A 23,787-nucleotide genomic window follows, 5' to 3' on the forward strand; every position below is an offset into this window, starting at 1 on the left:
CAAACCTTATGGATATAATTGTGTACAAAATTTGTTATATTTTCACTTTTTTCTTGTGCTGTCTAAGTAATTTTTATTTTAATTTAATACTTTCTTCATTCATTTAAAAAAAAATTAAATGTTAAGTTTCATATTTCCGAGTACATGAAAATATCATTTTTATAAGGATAAAGTATTAATTTAATATGTAATTTATTTTCTTAACTAATTTTGTATACTTTGTGGAAATCTGTTATTAGTTCTAAGTTTATACACTACATCTGTTTGTTTACTATAAATATGAATGTAGAACTGTTGATTTCCCAAATAAAATAAAATAAAATAATCAACATGGTCGTACCCAATATTTACAACACACTAATAAATCTACACTTATTCTAACAATTTATTCCTCACCTTATTTACTGTCCTATTTTATAAATATATATGGTTATATATTTTTGTTTTAAATGTATTTATTAACTCTAACGGATTATTACGTTCATTTTACAAAAAAAGACTTCTTTTTTTTCGTACTCTGTTGATAATAATATTTTGTACACCTTTTAAAAAGTTTATCTGAGTCCTTTAATTAGTTTTTATTTTTTTAAATAGTATCAACTAACGTATATTTCCCATTTATAATATATCTTACCTTATATTTTTTACGTAATATACGCTTTAAGTTTAATTTTAAATTTTTTAACATTTATCTTATTTTTTAGGTGTTTTGACATTTTCGCAAACAACTGGATTCATTTATAACTTCAAGTAGAAAGAATAAGTAATTTGGCGGACTTATTGCTAAAAGCAATATCTTCCAACCAACCAAAAAACAGACTGGTCAAAAAAAAGAGATTAGTCAAAATTTTGTACCAAAAAACATAAATGTATTTCAAAAGATACATACAAATGATAAAATAAGATTTTAAAAAACCTAATTAACGAAAAATAACAGCTGTTTTTCAATTGAGAGATAAGGCTTGCACAAATGAACATTAATACATTTTTTATTTAAGTTCATTATGTAAGATGAATTAAATGATAAAGAATGTGGGATCAGATAATGAGTTTCAGAACCAAGTATAGAAAAAGGGATAAAAAATATATATCTGAGAAAAAAAAAGCAGTAAAAACTCCAGAAGTTCTGGATTCTGGGGATATATAATAATGTTTCAGGCGTTTCTTGAAGGTGGCTAGAAAAGGTGCATTTTTTATATGAAAAGGTAGCTCATCCCAAAGTCTGGTAGCTTTCCTTGTACATAAGACAGTTTTGGGACATTGCTTTTGATTTCATTTCCACTCTTATATTTTTAGATCCTCCGGTTGCAGAGCTATGAAAGAATTATGTTTTTATTGTTTGTTTTGGGAATATCTCGCAATTATTCAAACATTAAATTTTATTCTTTGATTTTGAATTTTTAAAAAAAATATTTAAGGTAAATTATTGTAGTTATTTTATTAAGGTGATGTTTTTGTATTATATTATTTTATCAAATATAACAAAATGGCTTGATTATTATGAAAAGTTATCATTGCTACTTTATTTTTATTTTAAACGAGCTGAATTTTGCTATTGCTAGATTTGAGTGGAAACTTGTATATATATATAAACATAATCGAAAGTTTGATAACAATTATTTTATTTAGTCCAAATATGTACGCATACATTTTTTTTTCATTTAACGTGAATTGTGAGGACAGTATTCGAACATTGTTTTCCTGTCACTTTCTTGCGATGCCTTCCCGATACTGTGCGAGACAACTGCCTGTTAGAACTTTTGTTAGAATATACAAAATTGACGTTTCGTTGTCTCGTTATCCGCACCTCAAAAGTTATCTGATTTTGTAACCGATTTTTTTTGTATCGGATCGTTTTGCATTTTTCAAAAGTAGTTTGTATTACCTTGCGCCCGAATATAACATATAAAACTGTGTCTAGTTCCCATAATAACATTTTTTGTAAAAACGAAACAATTAGAACACGACAATAGTAAATATCTATAGTGTGTAAAAAAATCACTGCTCTAGTCTCATAATCCAGAGAGAAATTACGCGAATAAGTTTGTGTGAAGAAAAGTCGGACCGCGTTTCCTCTTAAAATTAAACATTATTAAGTATACTTACAAAAAAATATTTCATATTGTTTTTATCTAAACATGGTAATAGGTTTGGTGTTCTTAATTACCATTTACCTAATAATACACAAAGACGAACCCGGAACCCTCTAAAATTATGGCACTCAACTCATGCCCAATCGCTCAGTCTTGCCCTAGGTGTGTTTGGTCGCCCTTTAACCGCCAGCCGGGTTTCGACGTAAGCTTGACATTTAATTCGAAACCAAAATGCTTGGCTGTGTCATGAAAGCGTGTGAAAACCATTCGGATAAACGTAATAAAAGATGGTGTAACTTTTCATTGGTAAGTAGGTACTTCGGTATTTGTTTATGACTGAAATCCAAAAGTTTAAATAATTCTTTTTCAAATACTGAATTTGGGTGTTTTAATTAATTTGTATTTAAATATATTGTATTTCAATTAATTAAATTTAATAATTGTAATTAAAGTAACCCGGGTACCAGGTTGGTTAAATTTCCAAACTGTAAATAATTAATTTTCAAATGTGGAATTCTTTTTCAAACGTCAAACTTTGCTATACTTACCAACAGTGGTGCCTTTTGTGTATGAATCCGTATTTCAAAAATGTATCAAATGTCAGTTAAAATTATTTTAACATTACTAAAAATAAGTTTGAATAAAGAAATTAGGAAATTGTAAGAAAATTTATGATTTTTGTATCCATTTAAAATAATGGTTGTTTGTTAACGTTAAAATACAAACTTTTTTAAAATACAAAAAAACAACATTATTCAAATTTTTCGATATTTGCATTTACGTCAAATGCAACCCTGGAAAATCTATGAAAAATACATATTTGTTTATAATATTTTTTTCACTCAACATGTTGAAAATTTTATAATTGATTTACCTTGAGAACATGAATTAGAAAATTGTGCAAAAAATCGCACGTAAATCTGTCAAACCATTTTCGAATATTTGCGAGACTAATAACGGCGTGGCGATTCAATTTTATATTTTTGAAATAATACTTAGATTGATAAGATTTTCAGGGGAAAACATTTAGCCTGAAAATCATAGAACCTGAAGTTAAGTCTCAAAGAGAAGTGGCGAATCACTCTAAAATTCTGGAAAAATAAATCGGATCACGATTCCTCGGGAGAATACTCTCTCGACGTAGATAAAAAATTTATTGTGATACAAGGAATACTCTTTTTACCCTTTTTTATTTATCATCATAAACATCATTACCTTTCCGCACCCAATGGTGCATATGGCACTGCATTGGTTCACCAACCGCAGCGTGTATTTATAATTTTTATTACACGGAGGTAAGATTATCAGTTTTACGCTACAGGGGCCAATCCAGGGACAACGTAATATTCTAGTGTAAAAACAAAATTTTTAAGAATAAATATTACATGTCAACCATGCCGGGAATAGAACCTGTGACCTCTTGAATGGTAGGAGAGGACGCTGATTACTTCTCCATGAGGCCGAATTTATATCATAACTAAAATGAACTCAATTTAACAAAAAAGGAAGCAGATTGGTTCAAGAAGTAGTTTTTTATGAGCGATAAAAGTAAATAATCCTTGATAGTTTTGTTTGAATCAAAAAATAAAACCGTACGTTTATATACTCTTATTAACAATCGTTTCGTCTTTATTATTATTTAATCTTACACCAAATGCAAAGATCATCCGTTAAAAAAAAGTAAGGTGATCTATCTTTATTATTTATTTTATTACATTATAAATGTACGTATGGTCAAATATATTTGTATTAAATATTATAATGTGCAACCGTGTGACCAATATTCAAAAGTAGATATATTCTGAATAATATTATGTATTATATTTACATTTATATTTCTAGTATTATAAGTTTTGTATGATTAGTTATTTAAAGTTATGTTTAATTTTTATGTGACAACATTTACAATAACAATATTATGTGGAAGCCTCTAATTGGACTTTATGATAAGTATTTATGGTATAATTGTATCTTATAAATTAATAAATGTCTGTTGGCTTTCCAATGGAATAAAATAGAAATTTTCCGATTCGGGTAGAAGTTCAGATACGATGAAAAGTTAAAGTAAAAGCACCCTCTACACGTCCACATACCCGAAAACGGTTTTTAATGTTTTTTAACTTTTCTATATACAAACGTATTCCTTTATTTTCTCCCTGAATTATGGCACTTAAACGATGTTTTTACAGACTAAAGATATATATAATTGGCGCGTTCCTATTGTTTTTTTTTTATTTGATATAAATTGTATTTTATAAGAGCTAGGAGCATTCAAAAACCATTAAATCCGTCTTGTTTTATCTACCGTCTTTAGATGTACGGTAAATTAAAAACTATTTTTAAAAAAAGCAAAGCCCGCCTACACGGAAAAGTTATTTCTGAAACCTTTAAACATCTGAATCGTTTCATTTTAGTTCAGCCCTAGCTTTTATCGATTTTAGTAGGACATTATCTTTCCGACGACGCTGGCGTGTAGTAGTCTTTTTTGAACGGTCAGTACTCGGGGAGGCATCTGCGAGATAGAGGCAGAAAAACTATATTTAATACCTATTCAAACCGCTCTCTGCTGCATATCATCTTAATGACCGTGGGTCTTACCATTGTTTTTACTCATACTTAAAAAAATATATTTATCATAGTTTAATCATGCGTGTACAAATTTTTTTTAATTTTAATAATTCAACTTCTTCCTCTATCCGCTAAAAAAAGGTGCATCCTCATACCCCAGTTCCTATTAGTACAAGAAAAAAAATATTACAGGAATAAGTGAATACATGAGTTTCTAAGTACCTTATAATATTTTCACGAATTCGATGACCATTTTATTATAAAACAATCGGTGATAAATAACAATGACTTGTTTATGGATGAGTAAGGATATTAAAAAAAAAATCCATTCTACATTGTTTAAAATGTATGATGTTTGAATGTTCTTAACTATGACATAAAATGGAAAAAAAATGTATTTATCTTGTCATGCCTCTTACAGTGGACCGAATTTTGCTGTCATGTTTCTCCGAACATATCAATCCCTTAAAAATATAACTGCCAAATACTGAAAAAGGTACTGAAACGAGGCTGACATTTTGACATGAAATATGACCTAAACGTTTGTGATTAATGTTTTCAATGTTAGCGAAGCACTAAAATGGCTTATTCGGTAAAAGCACAAGTGCCTAGTTGCATACGAATCACGCTATCTAATCAGAGTGATATGATACATTTATATTTCTGAAATCCAATAAACAATTACATGACGACAAGATATTAAAATGTATGTCAAGTTTTAATATCTCGATGTAACTAAACGTTATTTTGCTTAAAAACACATGAAACTCATGTACAACTGTTTTATATATACATAACTGTAATGCTTATAATTAAATTAAAATAAAGTTGTAGTTTTGCCAGACTGTTTAAATGACGGTCAATTTTAACAATAATATGATGTCAGTAATAAAATACGATGGAATAATAGAACCTAAACATTTTAAAGAGTGACCGACTGAAGATTTGGATTCGGTTTCAGCCAGTTTCTACTAATAAAAAAAGTTTGTGTCACGGTTTCGGTTTTGGCCGAAAATTGTCCAAAACTTCGGCTCATCCAAATCCTGTGAACGGTACACGTCGAATAACGTTCGGCTGTACTCGGATGCATCTTATGACTCGTGACTCGGCCGCATGATCTGTAATCTTTAATTTGTTTGGACTTTAGACCGTTGAGTGTTTTGAGTTGTTACGTTAAAGTCATGCCTTTTGTTTCATTGTTTTTTTTATTAAAAGTTATTTTAATCAACTTGTAAGGTTAAACGATAAAAACGTCTGATTTTGGACGTTTTGATGTGACTTTTAGCTTATTTAAATACGTCTGTTTCGGATTCGGATAAAAATTGCACCTTATTAGAGCTTAAAGTAGCAAACTATTAAGTTCTAAGAATAGGTGTCCTAGAAAAATGTCATGTGTGCGGTAGCTTAACTTTAAAGGAACGAAAAGATAAGAAAACGGACGTAGAAATCTCTGGTGACAAATGTCGTGGAGCAGAGGCAATACCGTCAGCCAGGCCATATACTGCGAATGCCAATTAAGAGCCTTGCCTATAATGCTCATGCTCGCGTACTTTACATAGCTTCAGGATCTCGATGTCCCGCAAACCTGATGAGGAAGAGAGACCTGGATACTATTTATGGACACTATAATGCTCGAACTAGGAAGTGGACGTGAAATTATGATGATATTGTGTAACAGCGAGTTCTCAATCCAAACATTAAAAAAAAACTACGATAACTACACGGGACACACGGTATAAGCATTTATTTAAGAAAACTCATGAATACAAATTATAAAATAAGAATCAGTCATGAATTTTCAAATTACGATTTTTTACTAAAAACATTAAATTTTCTAAAACTTAATGATAGAAGAAAAATTATAGACCTTTTAAATGTATTCAAAACTGTAAATTCAATATGAAATTGCCCTGAAATGTTATCTCTCATCAACTTCAGGATGCCTGAAAGAATACCTAGACAAGTGCCACCGTTTTGTAGCAACAATTCACGGACAGTGTATACTTGTAATGCCGTACTAAACAGACTTCATGAACTCGGCAATAGTTATTCCCACGTATCGGATATATTTAATGTAGGGTATTGTTCCCATAGAACAAACCTTTTGAAATTTTTTAAAGATGGTGAATGGTAATTATATTTATTTATTTATACATTTCATAATATACACATTTTTTTTTCACTTTGCCCAGCTGTATAAAACAATATCTACAATTTTCTTGTTATATTACTTTAAAATATTGTATTATTTAATTTGTTTTTTCATTTGCCTCTTGTTAAATTGTTTAAACTTTCTACTGAATATGTTGTATAATATTTAGGTAATTTTTTTTTTTTAAATGTTGTTTCATTTTTTTATAAATCTTGGGTAAAGGGAAATTAATGTTTTTTTTTTTTTTTAAATAGTAAGCCAAATATTTTAGTATTATAATTTTTTTTTAAAGGCAGATTTGCCGTTTATGTTAATAAAATAAATTAAAACCAAAATATGAAAAAAGCCTGTTAGCTATCATAGTACAAACACGTATAAATACTTATATTTAGTGCACTTCTATTCAAAACACTAGCATAATACAAACATTGAAATGCTAATTACATGCACGTCTTGTGATTTAACGTTTTCCGCTACGACGCAACACACACAATACCTTTACGGAACTATCGAGGAAAATGCTTCCACAAAGTGCAAGTACTATGTGCATATTTACTTGTTTTTACAGGCTATAACAAATGAACAAGTTTCATATATTTGCACTTTAAAACAAAAATTCTTTTTGAACGTTGGGAGACTCATTGCTATAAGTAATATCTTCCGACCAATCAAAATCAGACTGGTGTAATGGGGCCTAAGGTTTGTATTTCCACATTTTAAAGTTGTGTTTTTAGTGAGCAGATAGTTCTTATACACGTAAAAACGCAAAAAAAAAACGGAATAACATGGTCAGTTAAGCGATGCATAGGAAGTGAAATGAAGTAAGGAGATTGTAAACTAAAAGGAGGGGATCAAAAAAAAATATTGATGATATAAATTGCCAAGCCTAGTTGTCCATAGCATTTTGGTCAACCAGTTCAAAAACCGTTAGCATGCTTTTTTGAAGGAGTAAGAACGTAGACAAAAAGCGGTACACGAGATACAGGTGCACCAGCAAAGGCTGTCTGCCTATAAAGAATAATAATTACATAAGGAATGCAATTATATTTCGTGGTTGTTATAATACAAAAAGAGAAAGGATGCAGCAACCTTCGGTGACAACCGTCATCGAGCGAAAGCGATGCGGCTGGCTGGGCCATATATTACGGATGCATCCCGAAAGCTTTGACCGCGCTTGCCATGGCATTATGCTCTCGCAGTTCTGAGCGTCCACGGTTGAAATACGGGAAACTAACTTGACTTGGGAGGACGCGCGGGAGTTAGCCACAGGCTGAAAGGCCTGGAGAGATTTCGTGGACATCACATGCTCCACTTTGAAAATGGACATAGAATAAGGAAGGTTTAAACAGTCAATTAATTACAACTCTTTAATATTCATTCATGGCACGTTATTAATTACGTCGATTTACTATCGTCATCAACATTATAATTTCCCTTTCCGAACCTAATGGTGCAAAGGGTACTGCATTGTTTCACCAGCCGCAGCGTATCTTGATCATTTTGTTACATGAAGGCAAGATGATTGTCTTACACTGCAGGTGTCAGTCCAGGGACTATGATATATTCTAGTGTAAAAACACGTTTTCAAATAAATATTTCATGTCAACCGTATCAGGAATCTAACCCGAGACCTCTTGCGTGGTAGGAAAACGCGCTGACTACTACACCACGAGAACAATTGTTTTACATTTTTTTTTCTTACCTCATTTACTCATCATACATTCATTAACATAGGTTATTAGTTTTTCTTTCTTTATATTAATTTTATTTTACAGTGAAAAATTATATTAGTTAAAGGAGTTAGCATATGCGAATGATGATTTAACCTACCTACAAATGAACATTTTAACCCTACAGTAGTATAGCCTTAATGTGTGACGCGCGTGATCACGAGGGATACATATAATACCCAATTCGATCGTGATGCTAAAATGAAATAGTTGAGCAAAATACATTTTTTTCCCACTCTCAATCCTGAGTAACTTCTTTTACTCTCTTAATTAGAATGCTTCCATACATTTTGCCAACAGCGCTCAAAAGGCTGATTGCTCTTTAATTTTCGTATTTAACCTTTGAGCCTTTGCCCTTGTATAGAGGCACAACAACAGCCCTTTTCCAATCCAGAGAAGTGTATTATTCCCCTAAACACCGACTTAAAAGCTTGTACAGTAATGTGCAGCCATACAAACTTTATTTCACTGCTTACCTTTATAAACTCTAGCGACATTATCAAAACCTTGCGCTTTTCTTTCTTCATGTACATGTATTTGGCAGCACTTCTTATTTCTTTCATACTTATTTCTTCAGTAACATCAGCGTGGGCTACATATGTACACCGCGGACTTCAAAAAATCCTCCTGACACCTTCAAACGTTTCCAGAACACGACCCACCATGAGCGAGGAACACGGATATTCTTTTTTAAGTACATGAGTTCCATGTTTAACCCTAACATTGATTTTGAGACATTCTTTGTTTTATGGTAGTGTGTGACACATGAACCCCGCGCAACCACTGCAGGGTTGATGTATATATATACTCGTATACGTAGTATGTGCTGGGGTAAACTGAAATCGGGGTGTCATTGAACCGGAAGGATTTCGCGAATTCAATATTTTCCTAAACGCGACCGCAAAACCTATTTGTGCGTTTGATACACAAATAAATATTACGTAAATATCTTCCGACAACTGCAAAAATGTAAAAATTAAAACTAATTAAATAAATCAGAATGGTTAAATCAACAGTAAGTATTTTATTCAAAGAGGAAAATCGGAATAACATGGTGATTTTTTAAAGTGGAGAGTACAATATAATGGACAAAAATAAAATTTTGTTAAAATAAATGCTAGTAAATATTTGTAAAATAAAACACTCTCCGACATTTCTATGTCTACCGGTTTTGAAAAGTTCTATTTATCGTTCAAATTCCACTATTATCGGCATGTTGGATTTTATATTTTTCTGTAACTATGGGGGGTAGTGGGATTTGCATGTTAGTTTAATTAGTGTCCCGACAGAAAGTCGGTTGGTAGTTATACACAAATATTCACAACCGTTTTGTTATGTTATTTAACATAGAAAATGTTTGAACCTAGAGTTTGTAAAAAAAATTGTTAAATGTGTCTTATTTTTCTTAGAAAAATATTTTGTTTCTTTTCTATCCATAAAACCTTTTATTCTTAAATTTTACTTGTACGTTTTTTAGTTCTTCCTTTTCTATTTAAAAAAAAATATTTTTGGAGAAATATATTTTTGGTAAGATGCATTGTAACGGAATTGTAACGGATTACATGCTACACCTGCTTATATTCAAAAGTGTTCAAATTTCCCACCAGGGAAGCGGGCGGAAGGTCAGCAAAGAAAATCGATGGTACTCGCAGTTGTACCGTGGAGTAAGGAAACAGCGAGCGATGCCAAAATAACCGGCTAGGAGACTTGGAACGGTGACAAGAATTTATATGAAAGCACCTGTCTCTTATAGTGAGGCCTGGCACAATTTAATGTGTTTCAGCTTATTCTTTAAAAATAATTTATTTCAAAACCATTAAATAGAAGTCTTACTCCAATTAATATTTTTGATCACCGTGATTCATCATTATTATCTCCGCAACATTAATTTGTGAATACCAATTATTTCATGCATGTACCTACTCAATATGATACCATTCAACGTTTTTTGTGTGATGACTGATGCCAAAAAAATGCTTTTCGTCACCGACTGTGAAAATTAATTTTGAAACGATTTGCTCTAATTAATCAGATCAAAATCGTTTTTTAAATTTGTGATTTTAGTTTGCTTAATTAAATGACCTAATTCTAAGTTTATTCGAAACATATTATGAAAGTAGTTTTAATATATGTCAATATATAAAAATAACGCAGAAAGACTGGAAATTGATCGAAAATATATATATTTCTTCTCGTGACACTCGTATTGGAGGTTGGTGACTATCACTTGTGTATAATATGAACAAACTCATCAAAAGTAAAATTATCTAAGGTTTTTTAAAAGTGATGAATATTTTTCTGAAGAATTTAAACAAGAAATTCGTAGTTTACTCAAAATGAAAACTACATTTTTGGGTTTTTTTTTTCATTACTTTTGTTACACAGAAAACGCGTCAACAAACTATTTTAAACAATCTACAAAACCTAGAATATGCGACTAATATAACAATATATTTACCGAGGCTGATATTTTTTGTGACAATGTAAGTAAATTTAGGTCAAAAACTATAGAAATTTTGAGAGAAACAGATATTTAACTTTATTATTACATACATATTTTTTCATTTCGTTTTTTTTTACATTTAAATTATTGTATTAAATGTTTACATTTTTTTTGGTGTGTGCATGAGTGTCTTACACAAATATACAAAGAAATTGGCAATATTTGTGTACATATTGTTTATTTACCTAAAAAAAATAATCTATATACATACACACCTTTGAGGTGATTTCCATAAAAATGGGGGTATATAAATTATCCAAATATATATATATAAATAAGATATCATATAAACTACAATAAAATTAAGAGTAATATCACGAGAAGAAATAATAAACTAACCAAACAATAATATGAAGGCAAATCCCTACTAGAAATATTGCTTTTTTAAAAAATATCATTTCGATATAAATGATCGATGTTTATGAGGGCCTGGGTTTTTGAGATAAGGATGCAATGGGTTAAACTGTGGGTAAGCAATGTTATGAAAATCATTATTCCATTTTGGAAATTTGGAATAACCAATTTGGTTCATAAGACTGACTGATACATTAAAACGAGAACGTCTTTTATGATTATGCAGATCTTTTTTGAAAATAAGCTTAAGGTTAATATGTGATGAGTCAAATATTATATGGAGAGTTGTTTTAGGAAGTCTGTGGGTAGGTAGTATACAAAAGAAGAAAACTAGAAAACATATCTCAATTATCATTTCAATTGTGTTCTTATATATATATATATATTCTTTTTCTGTTCATTTTAATGATACTCTTATTTTGTTTTTATAAACTACTATTTTACTATTATTTTGTTGATTTGAATGATACCATTATTTTGTATATTTGATTATGTGTGATTCTTAGTTTGTATAATTTATATTTTAAAAAATATTTCTGATTATCCTTTTTGCATTGTATTCTTTGTAATTTAATTAATTATTACAAATACCTTTTTTTCTAGATAGAATATATGAATAAAATAAATAAAATAAGTAAAATAAATAAAAAAAAATAAAATAAAATAAATAAATAAAAATAAAATAACTAAAACAAATAAAATAAATACACCTAAAAAAATATAAATATAATTCTTAAACTTTTCTTTACATTTAAAACTGTTTTCCTTTTTTGCTTTTTCATATTTATTTCGTTAGGTTGCTTATCTGTTTTTACGTACTTGTTATTATTGTTAAAACTATGCCGTTTTATCATTTTTTGCTTTGTATTTATTATTGTTTTATATTTATGTTTAAAATATGTAATAGGCAATTTATGCCATTTATGTAAACATAAATAAACATATTTATAAATTCAAGTTTTCCAATAAACATTCTGTGATTAACGGTATTAAAAACGTTTTTGAATCTTATTAATAATCCAGCAGTGAAATCTTCCCAGTCTAAGCGCTTCTAAGGGGTTTAAATAAAGTCAAAATGTAGTGATAAAAATACAAGAAAATAATACGATTAAATTAAGTACCTACTATTGATATCACATCCCCATTTGCTTAAACGTATTTCGTTTTTCTAAAATATATGTTTTCATCTTTTGATTTACAAACTTCATTTATTAATGAGAAAAATGATTTGCATTTTATGAAAAGGGGGAATTTTGAATAGTTTCCGTGATTAGAAACGAACGTATCGAGTTCTGAAATGTATTTACGGAGCAAATATTACAGAAGTAAAATTCCAGCTCGGTTGTGAGACATGGCACGAAGAATCCAGAAACAGTTTACACAAGTTAAACAAGAGGCTATAAACTTTTGACGAAACACCTACTGTAATGTACTGAAGCATTTCTTTTGTTTTTAGTCCGTTCCAATTCCAAGAAGAATTTCAAGGCTTTCAAAAGGTTTTGTAATCATTTTGGCGAATTGATCATGTCCAATCAATTTGATTCCAGCTATCGAAAAATGCATTTCCCTCTTTTCCACAATCCGATGAAGTGCATTTTATGTGCTTCTGGATTATATTATGCTATGGATCAGACTACACATAGCTTTTTAGGGCAGCTTTTCTCGTTTAACAAAGAGCTTTTATTCCGTGTATGTGGGTATCGTCAAGAAGACTTAACTTATCATATGTCCTCAGATGCGGTGTGCGGTATGTGGTTGGTAAGCTGTTATAATTCCTTATTAAAGTTATCCCTTAGAAATGCTTTGACAGTGATGAATAATTAATAAGTTTTATGACGATTTCAGCAGATTCACCCTTTGATTAACGTTTTACAAACCTAATAAAATATGTTATTTTTTAAGATAATAAACGTATTGCATTTAAGTGGTAGACTGACCTAATAGTGAACGTAAATTATTTATTTGACAATTGTAGTCTGCATTACTTTACGGGTTGTTTGCCCCATCACGTAATGCATACTGGAAATATGTATAAGGTAGAATACACGATATTATATCCGTTCCTATAAGGGACGATACGGGTCTCGACTTTATGTCATTTTGAAGTGAAAAAGAAGAAATTAGCTATTTTATACGTAAATAAAACACCCTTTTCTTCCTCTTCCGTCCTTTTTTGTCATTAAAGTGCTTTTTTAAGTTTAAATAAAAGTTCACTTTTTTTTATGCAAAAAACATCTGTAGTCCCAGATACGTTATTTGAATATGTTCTATTTTTTTGAAAATAATCATTATTTTACGTTGAAAGTTCTTTAAAGATTAAAATCATCTCATTTGGTTCCAAAGTTATCATGTTTTGGAAATCGCACAATCACTAAATCTTGTTTCCCAAACATTTTGTTCAGTGTGACTCCCGTGGTTGTCCTTAAAGATTCACATAAATTATTACGATACTCTTGTGAAATAAGAGTTATCATTAATACAAAATAATTGAAAATATGAACCTCAATTTAAAAGATATATGTACGTTTGTACCACATTATTCTAAGTGTCCTATAATGGGTCAAAGGAGAGAACTCACTATGACAATTAAGATGCATTTCACATATTGCACGAAAACATATCAGCGTATTCCAGAAATACGAATAAGGAACATTCCTTCTATTTACTTCGGCTTTACCCACAAAGCTAAGCAGGTAGTGAGTATGTGAAATTCCTCTGAGAATATTTGGAACATTATTACTGATTCCTCCCACTAAAAATTCTTCTTCCACCGGTGCCACTCATGGAGATATAATAGTCATTTTTATTTTGTCCACCGCCACTTTGAATATGGATTTGGAGCTACACTGGAACAACTCTGATAAGTTTTTTTAGCCAGAAGGTACGTCTTCTTTCTGACACTGCGTTTTTCTTATTTATATATTTTTGTTTTAAGATTTCGTTTCTTACTTGTATTAATTATTTATATTTCTAACCAGATTATCTACAACATCAAACCAGTTTAGTTAGATTTGTAGTAATTTTATTTGTAGGTCAGTTTTATTGTATAATTTGACGCAAGTACCAGCTTATAAAAATTACTTTAAAATATTTTAAAAAGATGAGCAAACCTTTAGACATGCTATTTCTAATCTGTATACACGCATGATTTATAGAAAATGAAGAACAAAATCACGCGCTTTTGCCTTTTGATCCGATTTCAGGTCCATTGTGTTGGTTTTATAAAATACGCAATATGAAATAATGATAATTCAAATTGGCTCGTTCCGTAAAATTCATGTTGAAGAAATTTATAATTTAAAAATATAACATGTTTGTATGTTATGACTTGAGTCTCAACATTAAATTATAACACTCGCTTATAAACGTAATGTGAATTAAGTTGGTATTGAAGGTGACTCAAGTTGAAAATCTTTCGTCCGACTCACCGATGTTCTCAATCTATTTACGGGTCGTTTACAAAGAGTCGTATTATGTTCTTTGTGAAACAAATGAGTGTTACTCAGTAGTTTATGAATAAATATGTACATTTCTAACGATGCTGTACTAGAAAACAGGAAGGTATTTTTTTTATGTGTTTTTGAAAAAACTTTATAAAATTATAATAATTGTAAATTTAAAAAAATTAAAAACATTGAAATTGTTTTTTGTTGCGTTAAATAATCTTATTTTGTATAAAAAATAATTTAATAACATTTTGAGTATGCCTTATTTGACAAAGTTTGGATTTCACCCCCTAGGGAAGTATAAGGTTTGACAAATATTTCCCGATAAATGAATCTCACTGACATCAATAAAGAATTCACCCCTTACTTCGGAAAAGTCAACAGATATACGAGTTGAGTAAATACGGATGTTCATAAGCAAATTGAAGAATATTTCACAATGTGGAAAGTGAGCCAATTACAGGGATAAGCCTTATAAATGCCAATTCTTCGATATTCCCCCTGAAAAATGTTCTTCCATCACTTTCATAACATATAACGTCAAAAATAAATTCATTTATATATTATAACAGACGTATTTAATACAACATTAGTTAACTTAAATAATATAAAGTATTTTTCAGGTACGCTGAGTATTAAAGCTAACATGCTAAATGATAACCGTCGTAATATAATATGTAAATTCATCTACCAAATCAGATCGTTTTAGTAACAAATCGACATTAATAAAATAATTTATAAGGAGGGTTAGTGCCGGTAACAGAGTTAATGGTGCCTTAAAGTCTGTCGTAGCAAATAAGTGTCTATCGCAAGAGGCTAAATTAGCAGTTCATAATGGAGTTCTGGTACCAACCCTAATGTATGGAAGCGAAGCATGGAGTTGGAAAAAAAGGGACGAAAGTAGACTGAATGCTGTTGAAATGTGATCCTTCAGGCGAATGTGCGGAAAAACAATGTATGATAGGTGCCCTAATGTCGAAATTAGAGCAGAATGCAAGGCTGAGTTAAGCATTATCGACAAAATTAAGAAAGGTCTTTTGCGATGGTTCGGTCATGTGGAGCGAATGAATGATGAAAGAACGGCTAAAAAGATTTATGATGCGAATGTGTCTGGTTGTAGAAGTCGAGGAAGGCCGAGAAAGACATGGCATGATAAAGTACAACAAATTCTTGAAAGTGGTCATGTGAAAAGTCGGAATAATCGACGTGCGTGCATGAGAAGATGTATGAATGTGAAGGAAGCAAAGGAAGTGTGCCAGGACAGAGTGGTGTGGCGTTCTATCCTCTCTGCCTACCCCTCCGGGGAAATGGCGTGATGGTTAGTTAGTTAGTTAGTTAGTTTATTAAGGTAACTACAGTTGTATATCTTTTGTTACATTTAGCGAAGTAACTTTTCATTTAATAAAATTTAAAAAAATTACCAAAGCTGGATTTTTTTTTAAAATACATAAAAAAAATTGAATTCAGTATTCTTATTCTAAATTATTAAAAACTATGAAGTTGTTTGTTTTCAACATATCCTAGCTAATCGAGCTGTACCTAAAAAATAGTAAAAAAAATACTCTTTCAACTAGCATATAATGACGCTAGTTTTATAGACAAGGTCATCATTATGTAATTATTGCGATCCCCTTCTGATGTGGTATTTGAGGGATCGGAGAGTTGAGAAGTGCATTTCCAATTAGTGAGTTCTCAATCAGTCATGATAATATAATACAATATTAATTTACACCAGCGATGTTTCAAGCTGCATATTCAATTACTGATGCTTAAAATTAAAATGATCAATTATCAATGATCAATCATTCATGTCACCACGGTTAACTATCATCATTATTCTATGTCTGCCCCTTAGTTGAGTACATGGTGTCCACAAATAGACTCTATGCATCTCTATTGGCTGCTAGCTCATGCGCGTCCTCTCAAGTCAGGTTCACGTCCCTTATTTCTGACATAAACTGCCGACAAACACTCAAGCAGTGGATATCCAGGACGTACATATTTAGGCGAAAAATGTTGAAAACCTGGTCAAAACCCTAGATTGTAAATTTATCATTAGTAGGTGGTTAATATTTATGAGATCTGATAATATACCTACCTATGGGTGACTTGTGTGCAATTTCTCTAGCATACAAACTGAGATATTTATCAGTTTAAAGTTTGACTTCTTGGTAGACAGCTTTGCTTGTGAATTTGTTGACTGTGAAATGTTATTTCTGTAATAGTAACTATATTGTTTTGTGGCTAAATTTGGTAGTTTTTTTAATGAATTCTCAAGCTGAAGGTAAGCAACTAAGTATTTGATGTAAATTAAGTTTTGTCTATTTTTATTTTTCCCTTATTTGAAGACTATGATTGTTAGATTAATAAAGCACAAAAAGCCTTACTAAGAGTAGCCAACAAAAAGCCCTACTAATACTCTACGGACAGACTTTTTACAGAATTTCCAGTACAAGACATAAGAAAAATCTAATCAAATCTAAATTGATTAACGCAAAAAATACTTATGAACGCTTTATCAAGAAAAACAGAGACTGGCTTGCCACTTTCATGGCTTTTTATATAATTGCAACGGAAATAAATGTTTAGATATTGGTGGAAGATCGGTAAATAAACTTTATGGATAGCAGCAAAAGAACAAAGCGCAGAAATACTAAAGAGTTGCGTTCAAATGCAAGAAAAACAATAAATGCAATAACAGACACATCGTCTTATTAACGGTGCTATTTATGTGGGTTTATTTCTACGAAATTTAATATGATTAAATATATAATTCTTCTGTTTGCGTGTATAAACTAAACTCTCCTAAACGGCTGGACCGATTTAGATGCAATTTTTTTGTGTGTTTGAGGGAGTCCCTGGATAGTTTAGATTTACAACCCGGTAAGTGGCGCTGCGATCTCAATGTCGAATGTTGTTTAGCTTCATAGAAAATTCGAATTTTTCGAGATTTTGCGTTTGCTGAACTAGCTAATAGCAGGCAAGTCAACGTTCGGGCAGAGACGGGTCCGCTAGCATTATATAGATTTTATATCATACTCTTGGTTTTTACAATAACATTTCGGAAGCCAGTCGTCTCATCCCTAAAATACTACCGTTGTGGTATTGCATGCCTATTACAGTTCATAAAGTTTTATTTTGGATGATTGTAGCACTAACTTTGTAGTTTATTGTTATGTTTTAAAGGAATAAATAAAATTACTTTGTTTTATGGACCGCTTATTAATTATCACAACCAACTAGTTTCAGTTAGTTAGTTAGCAACTCACGTTGCCCTCTTCATATAATATGTAATCTCTTCTGATATAATAATTTATAATTCCTCCAACCATCAAACCTCACATAAACATTCCACGTTCCACTCATATGATTCACCGTTTATTTAATATCCCAATGTCAAAAAATAATTTTCTGGTAGAACTTAACACGATCGAGATAATTTCTTTTAATGATGGGTATAACCCAAATATAGTAGATAATATTTTAAGCAAAAAACAAAAACAAAACGTTCAAAGTAAATATTAATGTTCAAATAACATAGATTTTCATTATAATTAACGTTGGAGGAGATTTTTGTACGTTGACAAGTTAAGCAACCAAATTTTAAAAGATTTGCTCATCGACGTAAGACCGGCATTCTACACAAATAATAATGTAGGAAATTTGATTAAAAACACAAAGAAAAAAAAAACAAATTAGAAAAATCAGGGGTATACAAACTAACTTGCCACGATTGTAGAGCATTTTAAATAGGGAAACATCACGGTCATTCAAAACTAGATTAAGAGACTACACGAGATGTGTCAATAATAACAATTTTTCGGAATTTGTTGAATATATTTTAACATGTAACGATTCATTCAATTTTGGAGATAGAATAGAAATATAACATTTAAATAATAAAACTCCTCGGAATCAAAAAAGTAGTCAGACAAAATTAAAAATAGTAATAGTAGTAGTAACAATACAAAAAACCCAACTTGATAAAAATTTGTGTTTTATTTACAGTGGGTTAAGCCAGAAATCAAACCAGAAAACCCTGAGTGTGAGGCAAACGTCTTAGATATTACATCACAAGGACCACTATAACAGATAAATAGGCCCAAAAATTTTTAATTTTTTTTTTACCGATAATATTTCATTGATTCCAAAATTTCAAAATTTTACTTCTTTTAAAAAACATGCCCTATCCTGTATTCAAACTAAAGATTCAAACTCTTTTTTTCTATGATTTATTTTGTTGCCCTTTAATAATAAGGAATATTTTTGTGTTTTTTAAAAATATTTTTTATTTCCTTCTTTAATTACTATAAAAAAAGAATACCATATTATCTTTAACAGGATATTTTATTTTTTCTTTCTTATGTTACACAAAAAAAATTAAAACTGTCCATTATTTATTATAAGAGCAAAAATTCATTTACATTTTCTTGTATACCCACGAACAGTCCATGCCTTTGTGGGATTTTTGTTTACTATTTTTCTATTAATATGTATTTCATTGCTATGTAATGATGCTTCTTTTTTTGTATACTCTGATTTATTATTATGTTTATTGTAAAAAAACAAAAAAAAAAATTACATGATTTATTAAATAATCCCCATTTTCAACATTGACACATTACGAATAAATTTAACGAAAATTTTATTTTTTTGACTAGTCGGGAGTAACTGGATTTAAAAATGGGAATCAAGTTTCACAAATACTAAAAAAAAGGCTCATATTAAAGCGCTAATTAGCAAACTCAGGAAATGAATCTACTACTTTTGGTCTCTGAGAAATATCCTAAGCCTCAAAGATTTAAGAATGGTCTATTTTTCTAGGTGTCAAAGTTAAATTAGATATGAAATTATGGGCTGGGGTGGAACTGCAACCACCATACTTGACCCATTAATAAAGGTGCAAATGGCAATTATTAGAGTAATATTAAAAAAAGCCTTTCCGCTGTGAATCAGAGCCATTATTTCGCTAGGCTAATGAGTTAAATGTAAGACAAATGTTCATGAAGACAATTTAAGAAGGCATTCATATAAACAAAGCTTCGCTCGTCGTTACCCATACTAAAAGTACCAGATTAAAACTGAAGGGAAAAGAAATATTCCCCATATGAAAACTTCTTTTGCCTAAAGGCATCCAATTTTTAAAGGCTCCCGTGTATACAATATACTCTCACAAGTAATATTATGCTCAGCTGGAAACAAATTTAAAATTGGAACAAAAGAGTGGATTTTAAAAATAAGAAAGAGCCGGCTGGAGCAGTCATTAAATTAATGTTTATGTGTGATTTTTTTTTTTTTGGCAGGGTGTTGTTTTTTTATTTTTAAATGTTAGTTTACTTATTTATGACTTTCTATCAGTTTATACCTTTAAATGAGTATTTTGTTTTCTGTACATATTTCTTTTCATTTTCATATATATTCTATTAATTTTTTCAGTAACATTTATTTTGACAGTTTTGATTTTTTAAATTCATAATTTTATGTAAGATTATTATATTTTTATATATTTTTCAATTTTGTATTAATTTTGATAACTTAAGATATCTATAAAAAGAATATGCTATATTTTATAAATATAAAAAATGCTGTCTACCTCAGAACAGGTATTTACTATACCTAGTGAGAATAGACAGTGCCCAATATGTTTTGCTTTTACTTTAATTTTATTTTAATAGTACTTAATTTTTATTTAAATTTATTTCAAAAGAGATGGAAAACAATTTTGAGAAGGAAATATGAAAGTCTAGGCATTTACAGGGCTTATGGCCTGTTATTGGCTGGTTGACCTGTTAGTGGTAACATTCACCATTCTGCCCATGTTTCCCTTCTCAAAAATGTTTTCCCTCTCTGTTGAAAAAAAATGAATATGAATAGGGAGGAAATCCAGCCAGTCTGCAAGCATTTGGACATACTCAAACATTTTTGTACTTAATTTTTACTTGATTTTACTTTTATTTTGCTTTTTTGTATATATTTTAACCTTCTTTACCGTTTTTCAAACAGATCATAATAATACTATGCTTTACAATAAACGCCAATTTTTTCGACACTGAACTGATCTGTTTAGACGGAAAACGTTTGAGAGAACAAAATATGGAATTCTAGGCATTTACAAAGCTTAAGGCCTGTCATTGACGGGAATCAAGTTGTTGATGAGTGGGGCGCGAACCTTAGACCTCTGATCCGCGAGTCTGCGATGCGACCAAGAACCTACAAGCCGGTTTATCATAACATTGCATTCTAAAGAGGTGTAATTTTAATCAGTTTACCTGCAATATGGCGCAGGTAGTCTACTGTACATTTGATTACGTTGCTAACTGTCCCTGTAATACTTATTATACTAGTCTTATAATTAATGACATTGCTGCACCTTCCCGCGGTACAAACCTATTCCAATGCAATATTAAAGTGACAAACAAAAATTCAATTTAAACCCAATGTTGAATCAGCTTTAGATTTGATCTAAGGCATTTTATAAATTAAAGAATAACTTCTCCATTCATATAAAAAAGGTGATTACCCATTAAACAGTTTTCCACGTATGTACCTACATATGTTTTTCAACGATATTCAACAAAGCACGATTACGTACTGATTTAATAAATTCATTAATCATTCCCTTTTTACACCTTAATATTTGGCTGATTTATATAGCGCCATTTTTATAAAAAATCACCTCAAGGGCGCTTAATGCATATGACACTACATTGGCACACCAACCGCGGTGAATATTAATATTTTTTTTGTCTACATGATAGTAACATGATCAGTTTGCAAGATTAAGGACCATGAAATATTTTAGTTTAAAAACACCCTTTAAAATAAACATTTCATCTCGACCATGTCGGACACCAAGCCCTAGACCTCTTGCAAGGTAGACAATCGCGCTGACTATTTGACCTCGTGGCAGGTTTTATGAATATTATCAATGGCGTCTACAGTATATAAAATAGACTTATTTTTAAACATTAATGTGTTACACGCTGAAAAAATATATTGCCTACCGAATTTCCGGTCCTACAATAACAGTCCATCCGCGACGCCTTCTAGCTACTCTGCGACTCATAGCGGCCGACACTCGAACATCAGCGGGAGCTGTTGATGTTGCGGTGTTAATTGTGTTTAGCGAAGCTTCAAACCGCTGCCGCACTGCGTCGGATAGCGAAAGCTCTCCAAACTTTTCTTCCGCTTCTTCGGAGGGAGTTCTGACGAGAACTGCTTTACCGTCACCGGCAGATGCCATCGTAAATGTTTTTAATTTAATAAACAAAGGAATAAGAATAAAGTTCAATAATCTTTACATTTAGCTTTTCTTTATGTTTTAACACTGGTAAAATATAACATTATTTTCAATAATATAAATCGCTTAATGGCTTTAATAAGTATCCACTCACATTTTTGTCACTTTCGTCGTTTACTAAAAAGAAAACTTGTATTTATAGTATGGACAACTATGCTCATCAAACATTATTTGATCTTCAAATTCTTAAAAGTTAAGTCGATAATATCAGGCATGCGAAGATAAAATATGAAACTATGACAAATCAACAAAAATTAACAATTTAACACTTTAAAATGATTATATCTTGTCCAGTCTTTGTCGCGAAACACTGGCGAAATACGAAATTATAACACTGTACTATGCATACACGCACTAGCTTATCGGCCCAAGAGCGGAGTATCGCGTAATTTTATTCCTTCCGATTTAAGAATGGTGACAGAAAATTGTTGCCAGCGCATTTGAATATCGCGTCGGAAATAAGCGGCCGACTTCGCGCTGGAGGAAGATTGCAACAGATTTAGTGAGTGAAGATGCGAGCGGAGAAGCCAGCGCCGCGCCGCGCTGCCGCAGCAGAGCGGCACTTTGACAATTTTTCAGTAATATCTCACGCCAGTTAGAGCGGATATTATGCGGATATTTATGTTTCCCGCCGTTTGGCCACGGCAGCGGCGGTAGCAGTGGTACTAATCACCGACGTCTTCCTCCGCCAGCTAAAAATGGAAAGTCTCCATTTGGTAATGTCCTTCGTACACCTGGGGAAGCGAGAAAATATATTGCGAACAAAACGTTAACCTAATAATAAAATTGTTATATACAGACATAAAATTACCGTAGTCGGATAAAAAGTAAAAAAAACCAAACAATGTTGACATTTCAAAACGCCGTTCTTTAAAAAAAGTTCATAAACGACTGATAAATAAATTAAATACAACTATAACTTTTTCATTATTTTAATATCTTTTCGACTGGCAGATTTAGCCTATTGAAATTTAGACTAAATTTAGATACATCGGCACTGACATAAAGTCAGAGTATTTAAGTGAACTTCATTCTGATGATTTAAAGATAACGATTTGAACATGAAAGTTTTAAATATTTTTTTTTTTTTTTTATGTAAAACAAATTTGTTTTTACGCACTTTTAATTTTTTCTACCGATTAGATTCAAAGATATGCCAGTTTTTTTATCAAGGCATAAACATATTATCCTTTTTTATTTTGACAGTGATTACTAAATATTACATCGTTACAAAGTTTAGTGGTTAAGTTATTTTATATATTTTTTTAATAAGATGATAACTACAAAGTTGGTGCTGCTAATATAAATTTTAATTTTTAGTCTTTGAAAAGAAATGAAAGTATTTTAAATCTAGTTCTCGGTTTCATTGTGTCTGAAAAATTGTTTAAAAAATAAACATAGCTCTAGCATTTTAATTCAAATCCTATTCACGGAATTTTAATTACTATCTTTAAACAATATTTATTTTGGTTGTAAATATTTGAATACGAATTTAACGAATTGAATATTTTATTATCACTTTTTTTAATGATCAAGTTTGGGTTGTGAAGACAAATAAGTAATAAGTTTATTTGAAACATTTTTCAAAGGCTTATATTTTATTAGTTTAAAAAAAAAACTGGAGCGTAATGTTTACTTTTA

General features: G+C 30.7%; 1 long non-coding RNA gene across 1 annotated transcript in view; it reads right to left on the reverse strand.

Annotated features, from left to right (window-relative positions):
* LOC148273677 (uncharacterized) overlaps nucleotides 1-22,798 on the reverse strand; it is a 33,141-nt gene extending 10,343 nt beyond the window's left edge. The window contains exon 1 of the long non-coding RNA XR_015824509.1: nucleotides 21,851-22,798. This is a non-coding gene — a long non-coding RNA (uncharacterized LOC148273677). The remainder of the gene's footprint in view (nucleotides 1-21,850) is intronic.
* Between the last annotated feature and the right edge of the window lie 989 nt (nucleotides 22,799-23,787).

The sequence above is a fragment of the Micrasema longulum genome, unplaced genomic scaffold (genome assembly GCF_059751315.1).
Source record: "Micrasema longulum isolate JH-2025_06_02 unplaced genomic scaffold, ASM5975131v1 h1tg001875l, whole genome shotgun sequence".
NCBI lineage: Eukaryota > Metazoa > Arthropoda > Insecta > Trichoptera > Brachycentridae > Micrasema > Micrasema longulum.